The sequence below is a fragment of the Giraffa tippelskirchi genome, chromosome 6 (genome assembly GCF_054371585.1).
Source record: "Giraffa tippelskirchi isolate mGirTip1 chromosome 6, T2T-mGirTip1v1.2.pri, whole genome shotgun sequence".
Classification (NCBI taxonomy): domain Eukaryota; kingdom Metazoa; phylum Chordata; class Mammalia; order Artiodactyla; family Giraffidae; genus Giraffa; species Giraffa tippelskirchi.
The window spans coordinates 175,879,369-175,894,157 of record NC_137280.1 but is presented as its reverse complement, the minus strand read 5'-3'; the positions used below and the strand labels follow the sequence as shown (position 1 = coordinate 175,894,157).

At 35.2% G+C, this 14,789-nt stretch overlaps 1 protein-coding gene and 1 long non-coding RNA gene across 2 annotated transcripts in view; one reads left to right on the top strand and one right to left on the bottom strand.

Annotated features, from left to right (window-relative positions):
- The window catches only part of LOC145511698 (uncharacterized), a 30,999-nt gene extending 22,517 nt beyond the window's left edge, over window positions 1–8,482 (bottom strand). The window contains exon 1 of the long non-coding RNA XR_014058080.1: window positions 8,252–8,482. This is a non-coding gene — a long non-coding RNA (uncharacterized LOC145511698). The remainder of the gene's footprint in view (window positions 1–8,251) is intronic.
- FBXL17 (F-box and leucine rich repeat protein 17) overlaps window positions 1–14,789 on the top strand; it is a 510,317-nt gene that overhangs the window by 310,235 nt on the left and 185,293 nt on the right. The window lies entirely within an intron of this gene.

The window sequence follows — 14,789 nt, the reverse complement described above, 5'->3', positions numbered from 1 at the left end:
CTTGTCCTGTTTCTGATCTTAGAGGAAATGCTTTCAGCTTTTCACTGAAAAAAATGTTGGCTATAGGTTTGTCATGTACGGCCTTTATTATGTTGAGCAGTGTTCCTTCCTGAGCATTGAGGAAATGGCAGCCCACTCCAGTGTTCTTGCCTGGAGAATCCCAGGGACAGAGGAGCCTGGTGGGCTGCCGTCTAGGGGGTCACACAGAGTCGGACACGACTGAAGCGACTTAGCATGTTCCTTCTATATCCACCTTGTTGAGAGTTGTTTATTTGTTGTTTTATCATAAATGGATGCTGAATTTTGTCATCTACTGAGATGATCATATGAGTTTGACTCTTCAATTTGTTAATACTATGTATCACATTGATTGATAGTGGATAGTGGATAGTGAACCATCCTTGCATACCTGACATTAATTCCACTTGATTACGGTATATATGCCTTTTAGAGTATTGTTGAATTCAGTTTGCTAACATTTTGTTGAGGATTTTTCCATTTATGTTCATCAGGGATATTGGCCTGTGATTTTCTTTTCTCTTTTCCTTCTTTGTGCTGTATTTGTCTGGTTTTGTTATTGATGTGCTGCTGACCTTGTAAAATTTGTTTGAAAGCATTTCTTCCTCTGCAGTTTTTTGAAAAAGTTTGAGAAGGATAGGTAGAACTCATCTGTGAAGCCATCTAGTCCTGAACTTTTATTTGTTGGGAGTTTTTAATTACTGATTCAGTTTCATTACTGGTAATATTTTCTATTTCTTCCTGGTTCAGTCTCAGGAGATTGTACATTTCCAGGAATTAATGAATTGCTTCCAGGTTGTCCATTTTCGTGGCATAATTGCTCACAATAATTTCTTTTGAGCCTTTGCATTTTTGTGATATCAGTTTGGGGCCCTCCCTGTTTTTTTTTTTTTTTTTCTTGGTGAGTCTTGATAATGGCTTATCAATTTTATTTATCTTTTTTAAAACCCGAATCTTAGTTTCATTCATCTTTGCTATTTTATTTATTTATCTATTTAATTTATTTCTGCTCTGATCTTTGTTATTATTTTCCGCCGACTTGGGGCTTTGTTTCTTCTTTTTCTAGTTCCTTTTGGAGTAAGGTTAGATTGTTTGAGATTTTTTCGTTTTCTGAGGTAGGCTATAAATGAAATTTGTATCTATATATTGATAGATACATTAGATTCTGGTTTACACTTAGGTTCCCAGTTTCGGGACAATATACTGCATAGGTCATGCTAGGTACGTCTTATGTTAAATCAAGAGACACATATTATCTGGAGGTAATGGAAATTTTAAATAAAGTTATATGAGCTAAGATGTGTCATTTAATTTGCACAAGGCACTGTTCTAAACACTTTACATATATAATTTCCTTTCATCTTTATCGAAGTTCTTTAGAGTAGATGCTCGTATTATACCCACTGTATGGAGAAGGAAAGTGAAGTGCGGGGAGGCTGCATGACTTGCTGACGTTCCCCGGGCTGGGTTTGATCTGGTCTCTGGGACTGACTCCCGAGTCTGCGCTCCAGAGCACCCTGCCGGTCTGCCTCTTGAAGACAGTGACATTTCTAAATTACATTCAAAAGAGTTTGTGTGTACCAGAACCCTCCAGTAAACATAATGTCTTAATTCTATAAGCAAATAAATGTTTTAAGAGTGTGTATTTTAAAGAAAAAGCACTTTTGAACTATGTTGTTTACTACATCTGCCTTGTTTGGAAATAATACCTTGTAAAATACATATTTATTTTCTTACTGTGATACTTAGCGTCACATTGACAAGCTATAATATTTTCCTTTTCCTATGGTGGAACTTTTCATAGATAGTAAATTTACTTCCCTTAGGTAAATACATAAATATTTCTTTTGCATCACCAAGAAATACCAGGTGGGTTCCTTGAAATTAATGACAATTTGTAATTTTCAATAGCCATACCGTTTACAAAAGAAATTGTTCCAGTTTTTGTTGCTTATTTTGCTTACACTGTAGAGTCTTCTCAATCAGTTTGGCTTATCTATTGTAGAAGATATATTTACTGAGGGAAATTCAGCAGGATCCACTTTCGGTTTCCATTACACATCCTTATCCTATTATTTGCATTTTAAAGTCTGCCTGTCATCACGTACAGTTTTTCTGCCTTTAAGACTCTCTGTATTTTAATGCATGTTCTTTATCCTTTTTATTAGACAGATTTTACAGAGATATTTCTCTTTACAACTGAAAGTAATTCATTCCTTGTGCCCATAAATAATGTTCTCCTTTGTTGACATATGTTTAATAACAGTGGTGCATTTGCTATTTTTATTCAGCATTCTAAGTACATACAGCCGCATGACCTGTCTTAGCAGTGTGCTTCAGACCTTCACACATTGATTCAACAAACCTGTCTTGAGCATCTCATCAAGGATGAGTAAAACACAGGCCCCGTGTCAGGGTGATGACATACACTTCATACAGCGGTCACAACACAGGGAGGAAGAGCTAGGAGTCAAGAGGAGCTGTCGGTCTGAGAAGAGTCCATTGCTGGACTCTGACCAAAGGGAGAATATAAATGAGTCAAATGGAATAAATGTAATCACTTCTAGAGACTGGTGGAGCTACTGCAACTGGAGAATGCATGTCTGATCTAAGGAGAGGCATGGCTGGGATGCCTGTTCGTGACCCTGGTAAGGCCTAAGCTCATGAAAAGTTCAGTGTTTTGAGAAACTGTTTATGTAACAGTTGTGTTTAGTGGGCCAAGTCAGATAGACTTATGTAGAATTTTGGGGCCAGAAGTTAATACCTAGGGTTTCAAACTACATTGAAAGAAATAGATTTAGGACAAAATTTAGGGGAAAAAAATGCAGTAAAATCATAAAACAAGGGCGTAGAGGTTCCCAGTGAAGTGGCAGTAGATGGGTACTAAGTCAGGCATTCTGCTGGGTTTACCAGTAAGCGCAGCAAGCATGTGTGCCTAACATATTACCACCCTACGGACAGCATCAACAATCTGAAAAACAACTAGAATTAGACTTTGGTCTTTCTTTCATGGATTGTGCCACTTAGTGGATTTTTAAATTATTTTATGAAATTAGACGTGGAAGAGGAACCATGTTTTTTCCCAGGATTTCTGACCTCTATGTGCCTTAATCTGGTGTGGATAAGCCAATAAAATTAAAGATTCCAAGCATAGGGGAATTAAGTGTTTGGCTGGAGACCAGACTCAGGATAACTGGACATGGATATTGGAGGCTAGGCTCAATAGCACATGTGGTATGGCCATACGCAGTTCGAATGAGTACATACCTGCTGGCCGTTAAAACTTTTTTCTCCCCAAATAATTTGAATGTCCTTATAAGTATTGTTTGACATTGATTGTACTAGCTATTAAGAGAGATTTACAAACTCATAGATTTGGGCTCTGTATTAATTTTTACAATAAGCATGCATTTATTCTCCCTTTGTAGGGATTTATAGACATTGATTCTAATCAGTGTTTAAAGTTTACTTTGAAAAGAATTAGGCTGAATGTCTTAAAAGTTGCATGGTACAATTGAGTAATACAAAGATATAAAATGACTTTTAAAAGCTTTCATACAGTTAATAAGTTTGCAATTTTTCTCAGTGGTTTCCATTTTAAATATTAATGTTCTGAAAAATAATATAATAGTTATATAATCCTTACTATATTTTTATGTATTTTGAAATGAAGGCATAATATCTTTTCTCTCATTGTATACCAGGCTTTGGTCATGTGAAGTTTATATCAATAGTAAATGCCTAATGTTATTAATATCTTCATTATTTTTATATTATATATCAAAGAGATCTTTCAGATCTAATAGATGTCTTCAAATATAGAAATCTAGATTGTGCTTGGCAATCTTACTATGGCTGTTCACAAACTTTTGTTATGTTTTGCATTTAAACTGAATGCTTTAAAAGATTTGCAACTCTTTCCTTGATCCTATTTGGAGGCCATGTTTACAAAGAGTTCTTTAAATGCCTGATGTTTGGTTGCTTAGCACAAATCATCTAGATCACAGGTGAATCATTTTGTGTGAGACAAAAAATAAAATTTACAGTGGAGTGAAGAAAAACTGTCAGGTTAAATTTTTTGATCTGTTTTGTACTATGTTTACTTATAATTAAAGAAAAACATTAACCTTGAATCTTCAGCAGTGCTAAGCATTCTTGCGTTCGTTTGCAACTTCCATGGTTTTCAGCATGTTTTGGTGAAGTCATTTAGGTACAATATCTGTAGCTATGTAAATCAGCAGACTTCATGTTACTTAAAGTTGAGCAGTTCATTTAGATAATTAGTAAAAGAAAAGAAATTTCATTATTTATTTCCCCAGATTGAGGAAACTTTTGCTGAAAGGTCCATGGTATTTACTCTTTGCTGAATAATACTAGAATCCTAATCCAGTTTCTGGCAACACATTTTGAAAATGCTCTTACTGATTGGATAAGCAATCTACCTTTAAAGGCACAACCTTATATAATGTCTTCCACCAAACATTCAGCTAGAAGAGGAACCTTAAATGAAAAACTTGATGCTTATTGAGGAGATCATATTTTGGGGCTGATTTTGTATTGATTTTTGACTTTTAGTCCAATTGATAAGATATAATGTGGAAGACAACATGATGTTGAGGGCTAAGAATGTCTGAGATCCCTTTCCTGAAGTTATCTAGTTATTGTTGGATAGTTAGGTTTCTTGAAATAAAGGTGATAGAAGAGATAGAATTAGATATCTCTTGAAGATATCCCAAAGAACTAGCAGATGGAACATTGACTCTGGGCTAGAAAGCTATTACAAAGAGTCTGTAGCAAGCAATGTCTGGTTTAATTAATAAATTATATCATACATGTATACTTTTATATAGCATGCATTATAAATTTCTGGAAATAAACAAATTTAAAAATATTGATCAGTTTCTAGTAATCTTTTATTATTGTATATTTTCTTAAAAGATAAAAATAGAATTATTATCATGATAGGATCTTTGCATTTTTTAATGTAGAACTGGTCTTAATTATATACTCACTTGAATGTCTAAAAGTCTGATAACATCAACATTGGTGAGAATATGAGGAAACTATAATTCTTATAATTGTTGGTGGGCATTTATAATGGTATAGCAACTTTGGAAAGAAATTCATTCATCTACTACATACATACTACTAATACTCTATGACTTACCAATTCTGCTCCTTGGTTTTTACCCATGAGAAATGAAAGCATATGTCCACAAAAAGACTATAAGAATGTTCCTAGCAGTGTTATTAGTGATTTCCCCCAGAACTGCAGACAATTCACATATGCTTCAAGAGAAGAATGGATAAAGAAACTGTGCTATATTTATTTAATGGAATACTTGGCAATTGAAAGATACAATCAGGATAAACTACTGAAATATGAAACAAAATAGATGAATCTCAAACTCTGACACTGAGTAAAAATAAGTTATTCAAAAGAGTACAAATTGTATGATTCTATTTTTATGAAATTCCTGAACAGACAAAACTAGGCTATAGTAAAATAAAACCAAGTAGCAAAACATCTACAATGGCAGTTGCATTTGTGGATGGGTATGAGCATTGACTGGAAGGGAGGCAAAAGAGTCTAGATTTGATAGGGGTTCAAGATAGACATATGTAGGTATTTGTCAAACCTGGCATCGTTGGAGATTTGTGCATTTCACAATGGGTATATCTTTTAATTTTGTTAAAGAGACAACTATTATCAACATTGAACTCTAGTTAATGATGTGTATGCTAAAGTATTAATATTTATGCGTGAAATGTGCTAATGTCTGCACTTAACTTTGAAATGCATTAAAAAGTAAGAATGGATAGATAGATACCTAGGTGGATAGAGAAATAGATGGGATACATCTGAGATAAAGTAAATGTAGAAAAATGTTAATTACAGAATCTAGGTGGTGATTAATAGCTTTTCAGTGAACAAATCCTTCAACTTTTTGGTATGCTTGAAATTTTCCATAATAAAATGTTGTACAAAGATGAATGTTTATTCTAAAATAGTTTAGAAGACATATCTTTTTGGAATTTATTCTAATTCAGGATGAATATTTGGTATAATTCTTTAAGGTTTTCTTTTTTATCCTTTTCACAACTTAAAATTTTGTCTTATCCAATTATAATATGTCATCTTAATTGCAATTAGTTTGTTACCTTTATTAATCATGTTTCTTGGAGCCATATGTGTGATTAGTTTAATGCCATTTATTAGGCCCTGTATTCATTTCCTGTGGCTACCATAACTAATTACCACAAATGTGGGAGCTTAAAAGCAACTAATATTTATTCTGTCACAGTTGTGGAGGTCACACATCCAAAATCAGTTTCACTGAGCCAAAATCAAGATTTCAGTCTCCAGGGCCCACTCAGATAATCTAGGATAACCTCCATATCCAAATCTTTAATCACATCTGCAAAGACCTTTTTTTTTTTTTTCTATTAAAGCAAGTGTACTGTATATATAAAGTAACAGTTACAGGTTGCATGGATTAGGACCTGATATCTTTGGGGGCCGTTACTCAGCCTACCACAGGCATTTTTTTTTAATGTGCCAAGTTCTGTGCTAGGGCCTCAATAATAATAATTAACATTTAATCACTTACTGTTTGCTAGGTGCTGTCCTATATGCTTTACATTCATTTTTTTTACTAAGGAAAAAAATTGATTTGGTTTAACATAAACTTACTGGAGCATACATTTCTTCCTTGTATATGTCAACTAGCAAAGCCCTAAAGTGTTAATTTTCTGAGAAACGTACTTGAGAAAATTCTATTCAATCCTAAATAACCCTGTCTTATTTGTGTGGAAGATCTTTAAACTGACAAGACTGTGAATTCTCTTTGGGAAGAGACTTGTGTTCTCCATCTTTGTATCCATATGGTTAGGGGCAGAATAAGGGTTAATAACTGTTTATTGAGTAACAAAAAGCACTTTTGCAAACATTATGAAATGTAACTTTTACAAAATCCATGGAAGTAGGTATTGTAATTTCCAGAATTTTACTGAAAAGACTTAGAGAAGTTGAATTACGTTCCCAACCCCAAGACTGTCTCTTATACACACATACACAAAAACTGTGACATTCTGAGCATCTGAAACATATTTCCACTTGTCCATAACTGATTTTGTATAAGAAACATTAAGTTTTTGTAAAATTTTAATATAGCTGTTTTAATACAGCTGTTTTATTATTGCATTATCAATCATGTGTAATATACTTTTAAACTTAAGTCTTTTTTTTTTGCCATTCCAGTATTTATTTTTTAAATTTTTATCTTGTTTTGGAGAATAGCCAGTTAACAATGTTGTGATAGTTTCAGGTAGACAGCAAAGGGACTTAGCCATACATGTACATGTAGAGGCCATTTTCATGTGAGTTAAGTCCACAGTGGTATTAAGAAATGGAAGGAAATTTTCTAAATAATACAGAATATTTTAACACTTTCTCAAAACTTCAGCCTTTCCCCAGAAATATGTCACGTTTATCTAGTCTTTTTGTAGCTTCTTTTGAACATCAGATTTTTAAAAACTCATTGATATTATGAATCGTATAAATAACCATACTTTCCTCTTTACTTTTGCTCCTTGAAAGTTTATTCCAAAATCTTATTGTAATTCCAGAAGCTAATATATCCGTGACTTTATTATTTTGCTATCCATATTTTCCACCTTCCTCTCAAATATTTCTTTGTAGTTTCATATGCATTTCAAGAGAAATAAGGCTGGTTATAAGTAAACAGATAAAATGAATTTGGGCTCCTTAGTAATTATTAAATATATGAATATATTATTGTATATGTTACGTATAACAACTGGTTACATTATATAGATATGGTTATATGTTATATATATATATATATATTGTTTTTCCTTTTTCCTCTTTATAATATTTTTTGAACAACCTTAAATCAAGCCCACACTTCAACTAACTTGCCCCTGAGTATATATCCCATTCACTGCTTTGCTTATCCTGTTTCCCTTCGTATTTTCTTTCACCTTTTTCAGAGGATGATGTGGCATTGAATCACCATTAATTTTCCCAAAGCCCCAAATTTTGCCAAATGGCCTAGGAGTGTTGTGTGTCTGGTGAGCACGCACTTACCTTTCACTAATGGATCACAAAAAGGAATTCATTCTCTCACTTCTCTCATTCCCAGGCAGCACCCGTGATACCCTCAGTAACTGCGGGAACACACAGCCTCTAACTGACCCCAAGCACGTTTACCTGGCGTCCCTTTCAAATGTCTGGTGTTGCTCTTGCCTCTTTACTCCGCTAAGGACCTTTGAAAACAATCATCTATCCTTTTTGTCACTTCTCAGTCTTCCTGTGAATACCAGAATATATTTCTTTATCTCCTTGGGTACTTAAGAAAAGTTTTTTTCTGTGTAGAGCAGAAATATTAATGCTGTTACTCCATTTTGCTACCCGGTTTGTTGATTATGCAGACGGCACAGTAACTATAGTAACCAAAGGAGCATTTAGAAGCACGCCAGAGATGGATGCGCTGCTCATTTTGGTTCACCTTTAGAGTAACGCACAGCTGAGGGCTGGGGCTCGGGGCACTGCATGCCCCTGCTGGCTGTCAGACGTGATGCTGGCTGCACGGTGCGGCTGTGAAACAGACACTGGGCGTGCCCTCCGCCTTCTCCAGGCTGACGTAGTCTTGCTCTTTAACTCTCTGCAAGGGGAAAACGGGTAATGCGTCCGCTTATGATTTCTACCAGTCTTAGCACTGGTTTCATTAGCTTCCCACCACTTTCTCCAAGAACAGAAAGATGGGTTTTCCCTCCGTGCGGAATAGATTGAGGGCTAGTCCAAGCAAAGCAATCCGAATTTTAGTGATCACAGCACTTCAGGGGCTAGGCTGCTAAAATTACTTCATTAAGTGCATTTATAACAATGAGATATTTGTTAATTGGGAATGGAAAAAGGTATATATTAAGAATTGTATTTATAAGTGTATTTATATACATGTGTGCATCTATACTACATACTACTTTGGATATAAATTTAATTGTTGATAATCAGTTGTTGTCATTGATGGATCAATTAAAGCATTAAGAAAGAGTCTTCTAGAAGTATATTTTACAGGCAAATTGACTTTGATTTATTCAAGAATCATTGAAGTGGGCAAGTAAAACTAAGTAAGTTTCAGTAGGCTTCCTCTGGAATTTTAAAATCTCATTCTGTTGTATTTAGTTGAATATTATTTGAGAAGGAAATGGGGACGACTTTGTTTCTCTTATCCTTTAGATAAATAAAAATGAACAGAAATCAATCATCATTCTTCTTGGGATTAAAAATGTAAACTTTTCATAAGAGGGTTCTTGGTTAATACCCCTTAGTGTCAGAAATGTAGAAATGTGTGAATTGTTTCTTTTTTCATTTTTAAAGAAGTGTAAATGTTATTTCTTTTTTCTAAGTGAGAAAGTTATCTTTCTGTGTAAACATGATGTACCAAAACAACTAAACATGACCCATTGCCTCTCTTCCCTGTGAATGTTACAACAAAGATTATTTCACCCCTGACATTGCATTAGTATGTAATGATATGGAAGACAACAGGAATAAAGCAATGGCGGTCCCGAGCTTCGGAAGTAGGCTTGTAAATCCAGCACCGACGGGATCTAAGCCTCCCAGGGCTCAGAGGTCAGTGTCGCTCAGCGTCAGTAAGGTCAAACTGGTGTAGTGTCCTTGTCTTCAGCAAGACCATGTGGTCTTTTTCCTTTGGTCTTTCTGAATGAATATATGGTCGCTTTATTCCCACTGCCTACACTTTTTTTCCCTTTCTCCTCTAGAACTGCCTCCTCATTCCTTCTTTTTCAGAAACTAATAAGCCTTCACCATTTTCTTCTCCCAAACTGCAGGATTAATTAGTTTTCTCTAATTGTACTTAAATTGACTATAAAATTATTTTCTTGGCTTTTGATCGGGCCAGAAATTTGCTAAGCTTAAAAATTAAGGACAAAGTACAGACTTCCTGAGTATGAATGCTTAAAACATGTGGGAAACATTTGCAAGGGAGAAGATTAACCTGCCTTCTTTGAGTCTTGCTACAGCTGTCTAATGATACAAGGTTTCAGAGGTACCTGGTTAGGCACCCTCTTCACTGCATTTTAATGAAAGTATGTGTTTTTTCATACCACTAAAACCATTTTCTCAAACAGAATTTTGAGTGGTACGGTGGAAAGTTGGGAAATATTGTTAGGTGAAGTAAAACCATTCTTTTAACGTCCATACAGGGTCTTTACCTGCTTTGTCTTAGTCTTCTGAGAATTTGAACCAAAAAGAGATTCTGTGCCTTCCCAAGTGAGAAGGAGACCTTTTGTCAGCGTCTTGTCTGAGTTGACTCCGGGGCTGCACAGGTCATGGGAGGTCTGTGTTGAACATCAGTCTTTGGCTCTATCACAAAACTGGTATTGAAGCGCAGGCCAGCTCCCCGAGTGCAGAGGTTAAAGAGGCGATTAGTCGATTAGTCGCTACAAAGCCGACTTGTGGCGCCTTCTGGTAAGGAAGTATTTAACTCTTTCCTGAATGATGCCTGAAATCCCATCTTCAGGATGCTCATGTAGTCCAGGCAAATAATTTTATCTTCTTCATTTTAAATTAAAGGTGTGCTTAATGTTTGTGGAACTGAGACTTTCTCATCAGTACTGAAAGCAGTAAGGGTAATGGGGGTGGAGATGGGCAGGGAGATTATCAACTGGATGTTTTATATTCCACCTAAATTTCATATTAGCCGTCTGTAAGCCTAACAAGTCTCTCTGAAATATTTCTAGCTTTACCACTGAAGTTCTTATTTATTGTTGCAGGAAGGTGGGAGGGAGTTGGAACTTGCCAGAATTTTGCCTGGCTTCTTTTCAGAAAAAGAATGGCCTCTGATGAACCACAGTTCACTCAACTGGACTAACTATAGTTTTATCTATAAAAACTATGGTTTTTACATTCCTGTTTTCTTTTTAGAAAGGCCTGGGCTTTTGTTTCCACACAGTAAATTTTGTTACATATAGGAGAATAAAATCTTCTCTTCCATCCTCTATCTTAAAAAGTGTGCCAGAATAGCATAAACATAGCACCAGTTTTAACTGTTTTAACATTGTGCAATGCCTAGACTCCTCCGGAGATATGGGCTGTATGGAAACTCAAAAACCTTTAAGGATGGAGGAGCTCTCTTAATTTTTCTTATTTTAAAGTAAATACATTTCCCCCCCCATTGAGGAATGACTAAACTGCTGAATTAGGAGGCCTTACCTTTAAATTTTCCCCTTCTCTTCTAACATTTCCTTCAGTCCTGAAATACGACTCTTTCCAGTTGATTTTCAGCAGATACAGAGATAGTGATAAGGTTTTTCTGCTGCTGGGGATGAACATTAATATCAGCCATAGCAACAAAAATAAATAGTAGCTGATTTATCAAGGTTTTAAGTATTATGTCCATCATTTTATAATCATGTGGCTCTCTGATTAGATCTTTTAACATTTCTAACACATAGTTTGTACTTAATAAAACCTTGTTGAAATAAATAGGTAAGCACTTAGAAATTTTTTTCTGCCCTTGAATATTTGGAGGCATGCTTAGAAAAAGTTAGCTTGAGTTATTATATAAAGGTCTAGTGTAGCTGCAGTTAAAGGATGGAACAAGGACTAAAATTAAAAACAAGACGTTTGGATGGATGGATCTGAAGTATTAAAGCCAGAGCCAAGTTTATCCAAATGTGTCAGTTTGGTTTCCTCTCCCCAACCCTCTTGCTTTGGGAAAACATTTAACCATTTTGCTTCTCAGTATCTTAAGGACAGTGTGCTTTTAAAAAAACGTTACAGGCTTTATTCTATTTGAAAAATATTTTTAAAGTTCTCTAGAAACATTCATATTACATTAAACATGTTTTGCTATATAAATGAGGAAAGAAAATATTCCCGTAAAAGCTGGTTTGTGACAGTCACTCCTAAATATGTTAGAAATATTATTTTGTTGTCTTATTGCTCCTTTTTCAGTGCTATCTCCTGGATTCTTACTCTCCAGTTAGGAGAACTTCCTAATGCTGGAGATGGTTGGAAAAGACTGGTCCAGAAAGAATCTGCAGATGACAGCATCTGCTCCGTCTCCTTCAAAGGTGTAACAATACCTCTTTTAGCAGAGTTGCAGACCCGTAGAACTTTGCATTGCAATAACATTTTAGTTTACAGGTTACTTACTGTAGTAATCTTACTAAAAACAAGCAAACAACTCTTCTCATTTTGTAACCTTTCACTATCTCTATGTGACAAAACAGGCATCAGTTTTCCGCTGTTTTAAGTAGCAAATTTCTAAATTAATCTTAGATTCACTAATCAGATATTGGCTTTCCAGAGAATAACATTTGGTAAGTGAGAACTTAATGAATGTCCCAAGATAATTGTTGTGACTGGTGGAGCTGGTGACATTTTGCATGTGGCTCCTAGTCTTTGCCCCTGAGGTATATTAAGAACGTGTTTTGAGCAAACGCTTTAGTGTTTTAATTGCAAGTCAGCTTTTTAAAAAAAATCTCTCTTGCAATAAACATCTCTTCTGTGAGATTATCTTTAGATGTTTGTATGAAAAATTGACTTAAGTGTATATCTGATACCATTAAAAGGATAAAACAGAAGAACATTTACAAGAAAGTGAACCGTAAACTAGAAAGGGTGCCCAGCGCATCACCTTGATGCCATGTGTCACTTTCCCAAAATAGTCTTCCGTTTGTCCGTATGTGCATTTCTTTAAAGATAAAATAACCATTTCATGCTATGTAAAGTTAAGGTGTTATTGGGAAATGTGCCTGTTAATGGAATGTTTATAAATGAAATTACATTCACATATAAGTAGAAAGGTACTATTCATTAATTCTTGAATTGATTCATCTTGTAAATGTTTAACTGTAAATTTATCTTTTTTAACATAGAAATATTTTATATCATACACATTCTGAAAGCAGGATATACCTGTAAATTATGCCCATTCATTCACTGCACTGAGATTGGATTATTCCTCAGTAAAACTTGATTTGAGGCTTTAGAAAAATCAATCAGATATCATTATTCTTTTTGTAAGATGCCAAATTGTGTTTTGGTGACCTCTGCTATCATTTAAATGACCCGTATGTGAGTTAGTCAGGATGAGCTTTCACAGCACAGAATTGAACCAAATTCGCTCCCTTGTTTCTCTTTTTAGATTTTGTATCTCCTTTTTTATTCCTTTTTCTTTTGTTTGTGTTGCAACCTTGTCTGCTTTTACCCACTTACAGTGAATATAATACAGGGTGGCTTGTTGGCTTGTCTAGTTTCAGGAAATGATGAAACTGGAGTTCTATTTCTGAACCCCCCCCAAATAGATCACTTTCATGATGTGTTTGCCTTTCAGGAGTTTTAAGGTTTGATCTACATGTTTATTCGACCTTAAGCGTACCCAGCTCCCTGTCGCACTTATTTGCCAATTACTTTACAGCACTGTTCATACTTTTTGTTTAAATCTGTAGGGTTGTTTTTGTCTTATTGCATTTTTTTCTTCTGCTTGAAGATATGTCTATTATTCAAATATAAAAGTGACTTAGGAAAGAACATCCTAAAGTTTACTTAGAAATTCACCAAGCCACATACTAATGCATCTCTAATGGGGACATTTCTTTTCACACCTCTGAGGTGATTGAGCCTGTCCTTTAAAGTGAGATTTGCAAACCAGTGTCTGGCAGCTCCAATTAGCTTCCTTTGGATTTGAAGCACATCACAAACAGTAACAAGGTCTCCTAGGACACTCCTCTTGCAAGCAATGTAGTCATATTTCCTCATTAGTTCTTTTCAGTTGTCACTAATGCCACGTTCCAGCTTTTGAGTGGGAGACAAAAAACATAAAAATTTGTATGTATGTAGAATGGGCCATTGTTTTCCATAATTCAAGGCTCTTTTGAATTCCTTTGATAGTTTTGAAGCTTACACAGCTTAATTCATTAACCTTTACCCTTCACATAAATCAGGTGATTAAGAATCTATTGCTAAGGAGACAACGTTTTCCCGAAACTAAGTAATGCCTTCTCTTCTTTTAAGAAAAAACCTATATTGCTCACAAAAGTAACCTTTTTGTTGTTTTTCATATTTCATCAAATGTTTCAGGTGCATTTTAGAACATTATCAAAAGCAAGTGAGCATGAAAATCACATTATAATAAAAAATAATTCTGGGTGCTTTGGGTAGTTCGGAGCAGGTTTTCTGGCCCTTTTCAGTACTCTAGCAGAGTTTATATATATATGTACTCAGCAGCCGTTACTCAAGAGTTTACAGTGGGTGCAGTTTTTTTATTCTATTCAGAACCCTGCCAAAACATAAAAGCAAGAAAATAATCTGAGAGGAGGCAATTCAGAATGAACTAAAATATATTTAAATGAACCTAGGACATTTGATTTGGAGAAGCTTTTCACAGAGGCCCTCATTTTTATAAAGAACGATAATGTGGGGCTCTGAAGAAGATAGGGGTGTCTGTGGTTTCGTGGAGCTGAGAACAGAATGCATGTCTTCCCGTTCTTTATTCACTCTTGTTAAGACATGCCTCCTTTTCCTTCTCAGAACTCAGGGAGCCGGTTTAGTAGGCTTGTGTTTGATGTTCACAGGCTCCTTTAACGGTATTTGATATTCTTCTGCATTTTCCATTGGCATATTCCTATATTAGGAGTTTTTCTTGGTAGTGTTAGAGATTACTCCTTTCTCGAAGGGTCTTGTTCTTTCTCCAAGGTTTATGATCCCTTGGGTTGCC